Genomic DNA, 12,545 nt, shown 5'->3' with positions numbered 1-12,545 from the left:
TTTTTTTACACTCTACATACTTGCTTTATATTGATAACACTACATACTACTAGACTAATTTGATTGTCTGGTTTGAAGCAATTTTCAATTTTGGCCAATTATTCACACGGATGGGGGAGTAGTCTGAGACCTAATAAGTATAAGAATTTAGGTTTCTTTTATCCTACATTGAACAAGTGATCTCATTCCATAAAGTGGGCTTACTATAAAGACGAAAGCTGGGCGTTGTTCGTTCTTATCTTACTCTGGTAGACACAAACTAAAAATGTTGTTTAACTATGTGGTATATAAACGTTTCGCTTCTATTGTTAACAGGTAATCCAGAATACGAGAATAAACCCATGCATTACCACTGATGCTCATAACAACTGATTAATGAATGACAGCCATATTTTAATGACAAATTACGATTTACATCATAACTTAAAAACTGTAATACATAGAGATTCCATGCAGGTATTTACCTCCATACTGTCAAGTTAGGCATTTATACAAACCCTGACCTTTGAAATTGACCTTGACCTCAAATTTCAAAAATGGAAAGGTATTTTTTGTATTATATTGTAGACTCTTTTATGTTGATGTTTATATCACTATTTTACTGAATAGATGTCATATTTGTTGTAATATCCACCATTTCGATTGTCTTATTTTTCGTACATAAGTGTGATTTTAATGCTGCTATATCGATATTCGATCTATCTTGACCTTGATCTTCTGGGACAAAATAAAAAAAAATATAAACCCATTTCATCCATCCATTCACACAAAAATAAACCAATTAAGGGAATGTTAAAGGGGCCTATGTCTTTGATGAAGGCTTGATGTAATTGATGGATGCTTATTGGAAGTTGCCTGGCAAGTCTCGTACGTCATTTCCGCCTAAGGTGGGATCAATGCCAAGTGAAAGCGAATGAATCCACCGCATTTATATCCTTTTTCATTTTCAGGTTTTTATCAAACAAGGCGAACTCTCGACGTATTTTCCCCTGTATTGATAAGGGGAAGGGAGATGATTACAAACCTAGTGTATACCCTTTTACGATTTCAAAGTACGTAAGTGTACCCAGGATTGTGGAAAATCATTATTTAAAAAGTGGATTCTAAAACACTCGACTAAAAAAGCCTAACACACAATGTTAATGGCCCAAAACAAATCGGCATAACCTCTAACCTTTAACAGAGGGGTTATCCCTGTCTTGTTCTACGCCACCGATGTCAGTGTCTGTTACTAAGTGTTACATTTGAGCACCCGATCGTATTGAACCAATCATTATCTTAATCAGTCTGTTTACCTGGCGCTAAAGAACATTCACAAGTGTAACACACATAGGAAGTGACAAATTTTGTCAAGACAAAGGCATTAAATATTACGTTTGAACTGAACGTTTCAAGTTGTTGCAACATTACAGTGCCTTCTGTGGTATGACTGATATAACGAATCATTGCACGTACGTAACGTGACTGTACACAATAAAAGCATTGTTCGGAATTTCTCTTTAGAATTTACCTTGCGTATACGTAGGTATAGACGTATAATGTAGCTTAACTATGTACACTGTCCGGGTCAAAGGTATCATTTACACCAGCCCTCCATCACTGGTGGAAAATAGAAGTATCGCTGTTTTGAGTTGATGATATTCAGGGTACTGTGATCGATTCGTTTTATACTACAATAAACCAAAGGCTTGGTAACAACAATCTATAATTGTACTCTCTTCTAACTTACTTTGAAAAAAAAAACTTTTCATCAAAGTTGCCGTTGAGTAGTTCTTATTTGGTAATCAATTGTGGGTAAGATACGTAACTAATGTAGTATGCGCCGTGCAAACGAAATTCCTGACCTGTTGCTATTACTTTTTTTTCCAACTTCTTCTCTGTTATTGTTTGTAACATAAAATAATTCAGGGGTGACCGGAACAACGTTTGAAACCAGATTTGAACTGAATGCCTTCCGTAAGGGTTGTCTTGCAATTTTCTTGATTTATACAAGAAATTCGGCTCTACATCTGTGCTTTTCAAGTCCCAGTGAACGTTAGTTGTTAGAAATGTTGTTCAAATGCCCGCTTCCTAGTCTCAGCACAGGAAAGCTTGATATCCTCGACTTCACTCGGCTTTCGCGATCCCCTACATACCCGGGATATGTACACCCGTTTCCACGGCAAATAATAAACGAATTTCAAACCTCATAATATTGCTGTTATGCAACAGAAAGTTTACATACTTCATGGTAAGCATCGTAACATGTTAACAACTTTAATACAGTGACGTGATACGGTATTATTGCCCTACTTTTCCCTGGATAAAGTGTATACATTCCTGTTTCGACCGAGATGGACAGTACAGACGCACCATCTGTTCCAAATCCGATAAGTTTCTGCTTCTAATTACTTTCACCAATTTTGTCACATATAGTTTTTGTCACACAAACACCACCATCGGCATGTCAGTGTTGAGCCTCCTTCTGTCCCACTACATTCACCACGGGTTCACAAGGAGGTTTGTCTACTCGTCGCATGTAGTCTATTTCTCACTCCTACATAGTTCTATCAGTGTCGCCGTCAATCAAAATAGAAATATATGTAGCTTCATTTCTGATATCGTTAGCTAAGTCATTCCTGATTCGTCCACCAATTGTTCCGGTCATTTTTGAGCATCTATGAATGTTATCATAGGTTGGATTCAATACCGACGCCATTTTTCTGATCAGTAGCAATAACTCGGAAATAGGCAGTTCTTGATTGGCTATCAGATATATATTTATCTTTATTTTCATTTCTGCTATTAAGTACTAGTTATACCAAGGGCTTTTACTAAGGGAGCTGGCAGCCGCTGATTTCACTAAATATATGTCTTTGAATTCGCTCGAACGTGTGTCACCGAAATGGAGTGTTCCATTAAAGTTTTGTTTGTTTTTCAACCAATTGTCCCCGTTCAAAAGCGAACTCAGACTTCTCTTTCGAGAATTTACAATATAGACACCATACACAGTAAATACGGTACTTGCTGCCTTCAATGGTATGGATGTTCATCCACTCAAATTGTTCAAGCCATCGTGCCAATTTTAAATTTTTAAATTTTCCAGACTGTGACGGTTGCACTTTTCAAGGCACCACATTTGAAACGTCGCCTGTTGTCTAGTTGCGAATAGCTGGTCGTTCATCATTTTTATCACTCGTACCTGGCCTAATAGCTGGGAAAGAAAATGAGTTATATGTCGTTTACTCATACTGGAACCGGTGGTTCCCTGCTGTGTAGGTACTCGGTCAAACTGTCATGATTTGAGGAAAAAACAGAAAAGGGCAAATTGTGTCGAAATCGATATGGTCTTTTTTTTATTTATTTTTTATTTCAGAAACAAACGTAAAAGAACAACAACACACACGAGAAAGAAAAAACAACACATAACCAAACAAACAAGGTCTGTCAGGGTGCAGTGGCATACATACCTTGTGATGCATTAAAGAGCATTCATGACTGAGCATGCATGGCTGGTCACTGTAAAACGTGACCAGTCACCGGGACGCATGCTCATTAAATTTAAAGCTAACTACAAATCTTACTGTACAATTGTATGCAAGAATAGTCCTCCCGTTTAAGATTGCCAGTCACGTACGTTCACCAAGACAACCAAGTATGTTGTTGTGACCTGGTGACTGACCCCTGACCTATACGACCAATTATTTCTACTCCTCCATACTGTAAACATAAAATAATGCAATGACGAACACCCACACATTCCAGATCACTAAGAACACGCTTTTAATACAACAGCAGTACAAGTGCTTCACTGGTTACTGATTGTAGAAATTGCAGGATTACCTTCATTGCAACTGTAGAATGAATAGCAATGACTTTGCTTGTATGTCGTGCTCTTGGAAGACTTCGTGTAACAGTCTCCAACTGTCGAATAAATAGAGTTGTCTTTGTTTGTATAACGTGCGCTACAAAAAGACTTCATGTAACATGCTACAACTATATAATAAGAAGCGACAGCCGCAGGTCACCTGCGATTGTTTACATTGTGTGAGAAAATATCTACAAAGAAAAAACCCAAAATATTGAAATTTTGAATTCGATTACATACATCATTTGGGCAAGGTACAGCTGGCAAAATACTAACTGCTGACTTTACACTGTGCTAAATTAGCATGTTGTCATCAGATTTAATTTATTTAGTTGATTCACCTTATTTTTTGCAAGTTTATTGAATAGAATTCTAACATAATCCACATGGCAAGGTTATTAGGGTCTTCCACAACCCACTCTCTCGCCTTTGGATGTTTCAATTGATTTAATATATCTAGAAAATTAAACTCCAGCAAATGCTCTTCAACCTCGACAACAAGATAACGTGTTTTATACCGGTTAAGACAAAACAAAAACATCATTTACTGACTAATTTCAGAATAATATAAATAACATTGGAGTTCAAAATCATATCTATAACATGGAAAACTTATTACCTATATCGAAGATTGTTCAACAATATTACGCACCAAATGATCACACCGCAAATGATTTCATTTCAGGCTGGCAACTCCCATAGACGACCATAGGGAATACTTTTCATCATAATTTCACCATGTACAAAAACAAACAACTAAACTTCAGCAAACAAAAATAAGATATCCAGTAAGTGCTACACTATTGCAGAATAAAGACATGGTTTCTGTTGATTGAAAACATGTCAGAGTCTGATTGTGCTGACAATGCTGCACGTTTGATGTCCCATACGAGGTGACACTTGCTTTGCTACTTCAGGTTATTGAGTACCACTTGTTATAACAGGTTTAAACGCCTCTGTCGTCACACGTTGTGTTCTCGAACCGGGACTTTTCGAATTAATCTACAGTTTTGTGATATAGCTTATATGAGAAAGGGTCTTCGTTTGGGGGAGGAGGGGGGGGGGTTGTGGTATGACAACAGTTGGGCTTTGTCGGTTTCAAAGGAGTCCTCCACCGCCCTCCACACATTTGACACAGAATCGGCCGATTTCAAGAGCGATTGCATTAGTAACTGAAATCATTCGGCATCCATATAGCAATAAATACATACCGAATTACTAGTGTGTCGAAAGTATTACTATTAATGCTGCAACTAACAACACATTTTAACTTCAATAAACAATATGGACATGCTCACTCTCAATTCCCAGGTACAACTATTATCGTCGACTGTGATAACAATGGGTTCGACCTTCAAACAATTACATGTTACTTACCTACGAGAAACTGTGTCAGAAGACACGCTGTAAGTAGTTCCAAAGTCATGTTTGCAAACTTTCACACACACCAGAACTCATAGTACACCACAAAGTTTTGCGCTCCCAAGCTCAACTAAGCAGCTAAATGGCGATGGTGTGTCAGGCTTTGATATTTAAATGTACATTCACGACATATGATATACATTGTACATATCTATTGTAGTTCAGAGGTCGATTCAACTCCTTCTTTCATTTTGCTATCGGGGGATGAGGGTGGTGGTGGGGAGGGGGGTGAGTAGCCCTCATGACTAGAAGATCATAGCTGATATTTATTACACATAGTGTAGCTATACCTGAAAAGTAAAAGTATACTATGAGCAGTAAATCTATCAACTAAGACCTCATGATCCCTACCAAAAACACTCATTTTAAGTGAAGAAAAGGTCAAAAATGGCAATATTTGACATGTATTGGTCAAATTGACCAAAGTAAATGGGTAAATTATATTAAGTTTACTTATCAAATAAGATCTTGGGATTTGCACACCTCAAGAACCATATGCCAAAACCATAAAGTTTGGGTGAAAAAAGTTTTTAAAGTGCCACTTTGGTCACATTATTTACCAAATATGTGCTTTTAGGTTTAGTTTTGCCATACATTTTCGATTTTGATAGAAATTTACGAATAGAATAGAAGATCATAACTCATAGTATAGATTTTCGATTTTGCTACAAGTCTTGACTCTTTGTCAAAAATAAAAAAAAAATGCGTTAAATTTTTTTTTAAAAATGGCATTCTGATCAGGTTTACCAAAGAAAATTGTCAATTTTTAAAAAAATTATCCTAAGAGTAACACATACGAATTAATTTTTTGTAAAACTGAAGGTCCTTGCTAAAATCATCAATTTGTAGGTGCAAAAAGAAAGAAAATGATATTTTGGTCAAACTTTCAAATGTGTGCAAATAGTTAGCATTACATAATATATACAATACATAGCAGGTAAGATCCGGTAATCCCTGAGATCCCCTCGACAATGAAGATACAGAATGAAAAGGATTGATACTAGAGTAACAGGCTAACCCCATGTTACACAGTTGCAAGTAAACGTAACGTAAACAAACATTTAAATATACATTTTCTTTTCAATGTTAGACGATATAACACGATTGAATGGTTCCTAGTATGAATATATGACACACAAGTGAAAAGGTAAAAAGAAAATAACCACAAAGCAAATATATGATATCTAATAGTAGCATTACCATAACATATACGATACGTTTTAATAAGGAGTTGCATCTAATAAGTCTCTTTTTTATCTCTCTCGTTTCGGCATCATCTCTGCCTTTCTCAGTCTCCTTCAACCCACAAGTCTCTCTCTATTCATGTCCCCACCCCTAATCCTGTCAGTCAGCCAGTCTATCTGTCTATCTGTCGGTCTATATATCTGTCTATATGGCTTCTGTCTGTCTGTCTGTCTGTCTGTCTGTCTGTCTGTCTGTCTGTCTGTCTGTCCATCTGTCGGTCTATATATCTGTCTATATGGCTTCTGTCTGTCTGTCTGTCTATCTGTCTGTCTGTCAGTTAACCTGTCTGTCTATCTGTCGGTCTATATATCTGTCTATCTGGCTTCTGTCTGTCTGTCTGTCTGTCTGTCTGTCTGTCTGTCTGTCTGTCTGTCTGTCCGTCTGTCTGTTTGGTTGGCTGTCTGTCTGTCTGGATGGATGGATGGATGGATGCGTAAATGACCGTTGTCTGTGGCTGTCCGTCAGTTAGTCTGTTTGACTATTAAACTCATCTGTTTGCACCTGTCTGTCTGTCTGTCTGTCTGTCTGTCTGTCTGTCTCTCTCTCTCTCTCTCTCTCTGTCTCTGTCTCTCTCTCACTCACACACACACACACACACACACATACACACACACACACACACACACACACACACACACACACAAGTTGTAAACTGTGAGGTTTATCAAATAATGTCCTAGCTGAAAACCTTTGTCTTGGGGTAGCAATTAAAACCGTTAGACTGGGACATTTCAACCTCTTCAACAAGCCATACACATTTACAAATATTGCTCTGTTTACTAGGTGAAAGCTAGGCAAATTTCTTCGAAAATCTTTGGATAGTTTTGTGTGTGTGAGAGAACTCAAAACAACGTGCGAGTGGGTATGTATGTATGTATGTACGTATGTATGTATGTATGTATGTCTGTCTGTATGTTCGTACATACGTACGTGTGTGTGTGTGTGTGTGTTACGTCAATTCTGGCATTTTCTATTACCTTGAATTAAGACAAAACACTAGAAGCCAAAATTATACTAATATTGTTCATTTATTCATTTATTTATATATAAAAATCTATATTGAGGTAATGAACTGTAAACAACTTAAAATGTAAAAATCCAATTTTGCACAGCTAAATATCTGATTTTAAGGATACAGTGTTTTCTGCCTTATATTTACTGTAAACCACAATGAAACACTTTGCTTACATCCTTTTACAGTGTTTAAGTATCAATGATTCATTAGAAAATAACGCTAGCTGACTACAAAATCCAATATGCGACCATTTTTCAATATGGCCGCCAACCTAACTTGTTAAAATCTGCATTTCAGCTTCGAAATTGACTGCTTTATCATAAATATTCCATCAAAGTGTCTCTATTCATGTGTTTATGATATTGAATTGTATTTCACAACGTATGAACAGCTAAGACCTCGAGATTCTTTTATAATGTGAAATTGTATGTAAAAATACAACGTTTTTGAAGAGATAAATATCGGCCTTCAAGGTACAAAGATTTATCCAAATCACAGAATAACACGCTGCTTAAATCCTTTGTTGACAGTGTTGATGGCTATATTGTAATTCAGACCACAAATTGCTGCTTCAAGTACAAATTGCTTCTACAAGTAGTGGTAATTTTTCAAGATGTTCGCACATTTGTTGACAAGTATACCAGGTTTCAACTAGGTACATCGTCAAGCATTTGTGATCAAATGGAATCATATTAAGTAACTGTCGTGGAATGGTGCAATACTATCTTTTCAAATTAAACATATTAACTTTCAAAATATGTTTCTATTTTGTTCGTAAAATGGCTACTAATCATGATGATTATATGTTGCCAATCGTACACTAAGTTCAATCACTATCTTTGTCACTATTCTTATGGCTAGGCTACGTTTTACATGTATGAGGGGTGAATGAGGCACTGAACATGGACAAAATTCTCAACCAGGGAGAGATCACCAATTGTGTGGTTGTTACGTACAGGTTGGAACCCGGGCAGTTAGAAAACTTCTAAAAAAAGCCAGTCAATACATATTGTTTTAACTAAGCCAAGGAAGCAATTTGAGAGGTTTGTATTACTTCCACATTATGGGTGTTTGTACACGAGGATATGATGATCCCAACGAGAGGGCAGATAATATTCAGAACCGAAGGTGCAAACGCCCTGTATTGGGTTATGGTATTTCTGGTGAATTTCTATGTTGAGTGAACATATATATGATGGCAAAGGTGTATTGATATTGTATCTATAAGTTTAATCTTGTTAGCTTCCAAACCCTGTAAAAGTCACCATTTAAACAAGGGTTACTCCTACCTCTCTTATACAGTCCAAGGGCAATATAAGTTTCTCCTGACCAGCAGGTATCCCGGATGTTCCTAAAGGCAAGATTGTCTGTGAATATTGAGGCATGTAAAAATGAACATAATGACATTCCACAGGACATAATTCATGTTCCCAATGAAACTTGAGTGACCAGGAGTTTTGAACATCTAACGAGATTGTTCAAACCAAGATGGTAAGGCTTAGAAATCGTCTAAATTGATGCCCTCCCTTTGACTATAACGTAAATTGCGCCTGGTAAATATGAATTCTAAGCATGTTTGTTCTAGAAAGATGGATTTTACCGATCAGAAGTCAAATTGGCAATAATTTTAGGACTTGAAAATATACTACTCGCATTTGGCAGCCCTGAATCAGTCACATTCCTTTTGGAGTATGTACAATTGTGCCCATTTCGCATATAGGAAAACATATGGTAATTCTTGTAGTTGATAGGGATTAGTAATTACCCTCTTGTTGATGCTTGTCAGTATTTATTTATTTATTTATTTATTTGCTGGTTTATTTATTTTGTTTGTTTGTTTGTTTGTTTGTTTGTTTGCTTGTTTGTCTGTCTGTTTGTTTGTTTGTTTGTTTGCTTGCTTGTTTGTTTGCTTGTTTGTTTGCTTGTTTTCGTAAACATAACTAACTAAGCCTGAGTGCCCTGTGGTTGAAGTAATTTAGATAGATAACTTGAAATGACTTAAACTTTCCGATATTGATTTGAATTTTGGATAACTATGTTTAACAGAATTTTTAATTCATATGAACTTATCACTTAAATCTTTCAATCAGCCAAATGTCTCCTTTTCTCGATGGTGCAGATAATGGTTAACATTAACACCATAAACCCTGTGTATAGTCAATGTATGTGTGTTTGTATGCATACATGCGTGTATATGTATGTATGTATGTATGTATGTATGTATGTATGTATGTATGTATGTCTGTCTGTCTGTCTGTCTGTCTGTCTGTATGTCTGTATGTATGTACGTACGTACGTACGTACGTACGTACGTATGTGTGTATGTATGTATGTATGTATGTATGTATGTATGTATGTATGTATGTATGTATGTACGTACGTACGTACGTACGTACTTACGTATGTATGTATGTATGTATGTGTGTATGTGTGTATATATGTGTACGTATGCAAGATGTTGGCATATTATTAGGCAAAGTAACAGTCTGACTATCAGTCTTTCTCGTCGTAATGCTAAGTGGGTTTAAACATGGGGTTTCCTATAATGGAAATCCGGTATGTGTCATGTTATACCATTAGTATAAATGCCTGTGTCTTGGCGTTTGACGTTCGATTTTAAAGGCAACCAAGTACCTAAGGTCACAAGTCTTACATCTTCGACATTTCGTGTATTATAGCGAATGCGGTTAGTATATGTGTAGCTTAATAGTGTTACACTAGCTCGAGATGTACTTAACTCACCTAGATCAATTTAGTAGGGATTGTAGAGAAAGTATGGTACCTCAAAATCCTTTATACTAGCAATGCCATTACCAGCCAGCTTAATGGAAAATATTGCTTCGTGTGTTGTACATCGGTCCAATAAAGTCTACAAAGTATATTGAAAAATGAATACCGTAAGATCTGTGAATGTAAAACTGTTACATTGTATAATGTTTTATGCTTACAATAGGTTTTGAAATATTTTGACCATTTCCTGTTCTTTCGACAATATCATTACCCGAAGTTGACGATCAATTCCTGAAATGTACCGAGATGGGATAGTGATGATTACGTGGCTTTACTAATTTGAACAAAACTAATTCAGAGTAAGATTACCAAATCTGCAAAATATCAACCTACGAGTACAAAGTAACCCACATTTGTATCACAATGAGTATTGTTAATACATTACAATACATTTAACAATCAGACCATTAGGCCACAGCAAATTCTGTCGCAGAAGGTGGTGGACGTTTTTGTTGGATAAAATGACTACAGAGAACTTTAAAGTATAGTTCAACTGAAAACTGGGTGTTGTCTAGTCTGAAAGTTAAACCTGATATCAGTCATATCTCAACAGGTGAAATGTTGAAAGAAAGTTTGCTCCTGACAAACTTGTTGTACACAACACGTATGACAAGGTAATCTGACAACATGCAAAAGCTCTCATAATGTAGAAGGCACTCACTTCGCGTGATGTTTAGTTTTTCTCCTGCCATGGACGTAAATCAAGATTTAGGATTTAGGTCATTATTTTCCAATTCGAAATGAAATATTTTTTTGTTCTTTGTAATCATTTTCAATGCTAGCCATCGCCTGTGCTTCTATTGTGTGCACGAAAAGATATCATCTCATCGAAACTTACATTTTAGATTGATAGTCTAATGCTAATCCATGGGGTCGACCCAGATTGTCATCGAGGTCACAACTAAGAAGGGTGGTTCTATCCTGTCCAGATATTGTAGCCGTCTCTATCTTAGGGTGTATGCCGTAGTCGGACAATACAGTTTGCTGTAGAAAAAACACTGGCAAACTATTTACATTCATTACCAATAATACTGATATTATGATTTGTAATAAAAAGGATAATCGTATTTCACAGACTATTATAGGGGTCTGCGATTATGTACACCATGGAAATATTCTGTTACAGTTGTATTTGGAACAATTTCTTGCATGTGAATCACGTTATGCTGATTTCTCTCAGTCATTTCCAGATGATATGCACCCTCTCCCCCTCCCCCCTCCCCATGCATATATAATAACACAGATATATATTTCCATTACTATTTATTTAACATAAAGATCTGCATTTCAAAAAAATGTGCGAGTGACAGGTAGTCACTCATGCAAAAACAGTGAGCTCATTGTGATGTATAATAGACAATATATTGCATTCAAGAGAACACTTCAACCACAATACTGATATCAACGCAGCTTTTCTACATCTAGATAATAATTACACACCTTAGACCTGAATAACTCAAATTGTCGACATCGCCTAATGTGTAGCTTGTTCTCTGTGCGAATGTGTAACTTCAAAAGCTCAGACTTTACATACATTTTGCTTTGAGTTGTCGACATCGCTTAATGAGTAGTTTGTTCTCTGAGCGTATGTGTTACTTCGATAGTTCTCGTATGAGGAATACAGGTATGTCAAAACAATGTATTTAATTGCAAGGACCAGGCTTACTGTACTCTTCTCCTTGAAAACACCATATGTCATTTGTGCATACATAACCTCCCCAGCAAATGAAGGATATATGACTTAGGTTCACCGAGTAGATGCGTATTTACTAGTTCAGTTAACAGCTTCCATGATCCAAGCTCTTTCTTTGTCGAAGCACTTTCCCTATACAAATTACCACTGTGACTGCACAGTAATGCTTTCTGCATAGGTTTTCACCGATTTGAAGGTAAGTACAGTCTTTTATTTATTTATAAACCATCCAAGAGGCATTGCCCAATAACAGGATGTAGGTTCAGTGTTAGTGCAGGAGGAAACCGGTCGGGGAGTACTCGGGTGAAAACCTGCGTTGTTCGGTAAAGCCAAACTGAATGGCACTCTTCTTACACTCTTCTTACTTTCAGCGTTGTAAATTTAATCAAACCCTGAATGGGTTCGAACCCTTGCCACAGTGGTACGAGGCAAGTGATTTAACTACTCGCCTACCGACAACCCTTACTATATATAAAGCTTAATTACTTAGATATATTCATCATGTCAATATACAACAAAGCAGTCCACAACTA

The sequence above is a fragment of the Glandiceps talaboti genome, chromosome 11, assembly GCF_964340395.1.
Source record: "Glandiceps talaboti chromosome 11, keGlaTala1.1, whole genome shotgun sequence".
NCBI lineage: Eukaryota > Metazoa > Hemichordata > Enteropneusta > Spengelidae > Glandiceps > Glandiceps talaboti.
Note: the sequence above shows the minus strand (reverse complement) of the source record.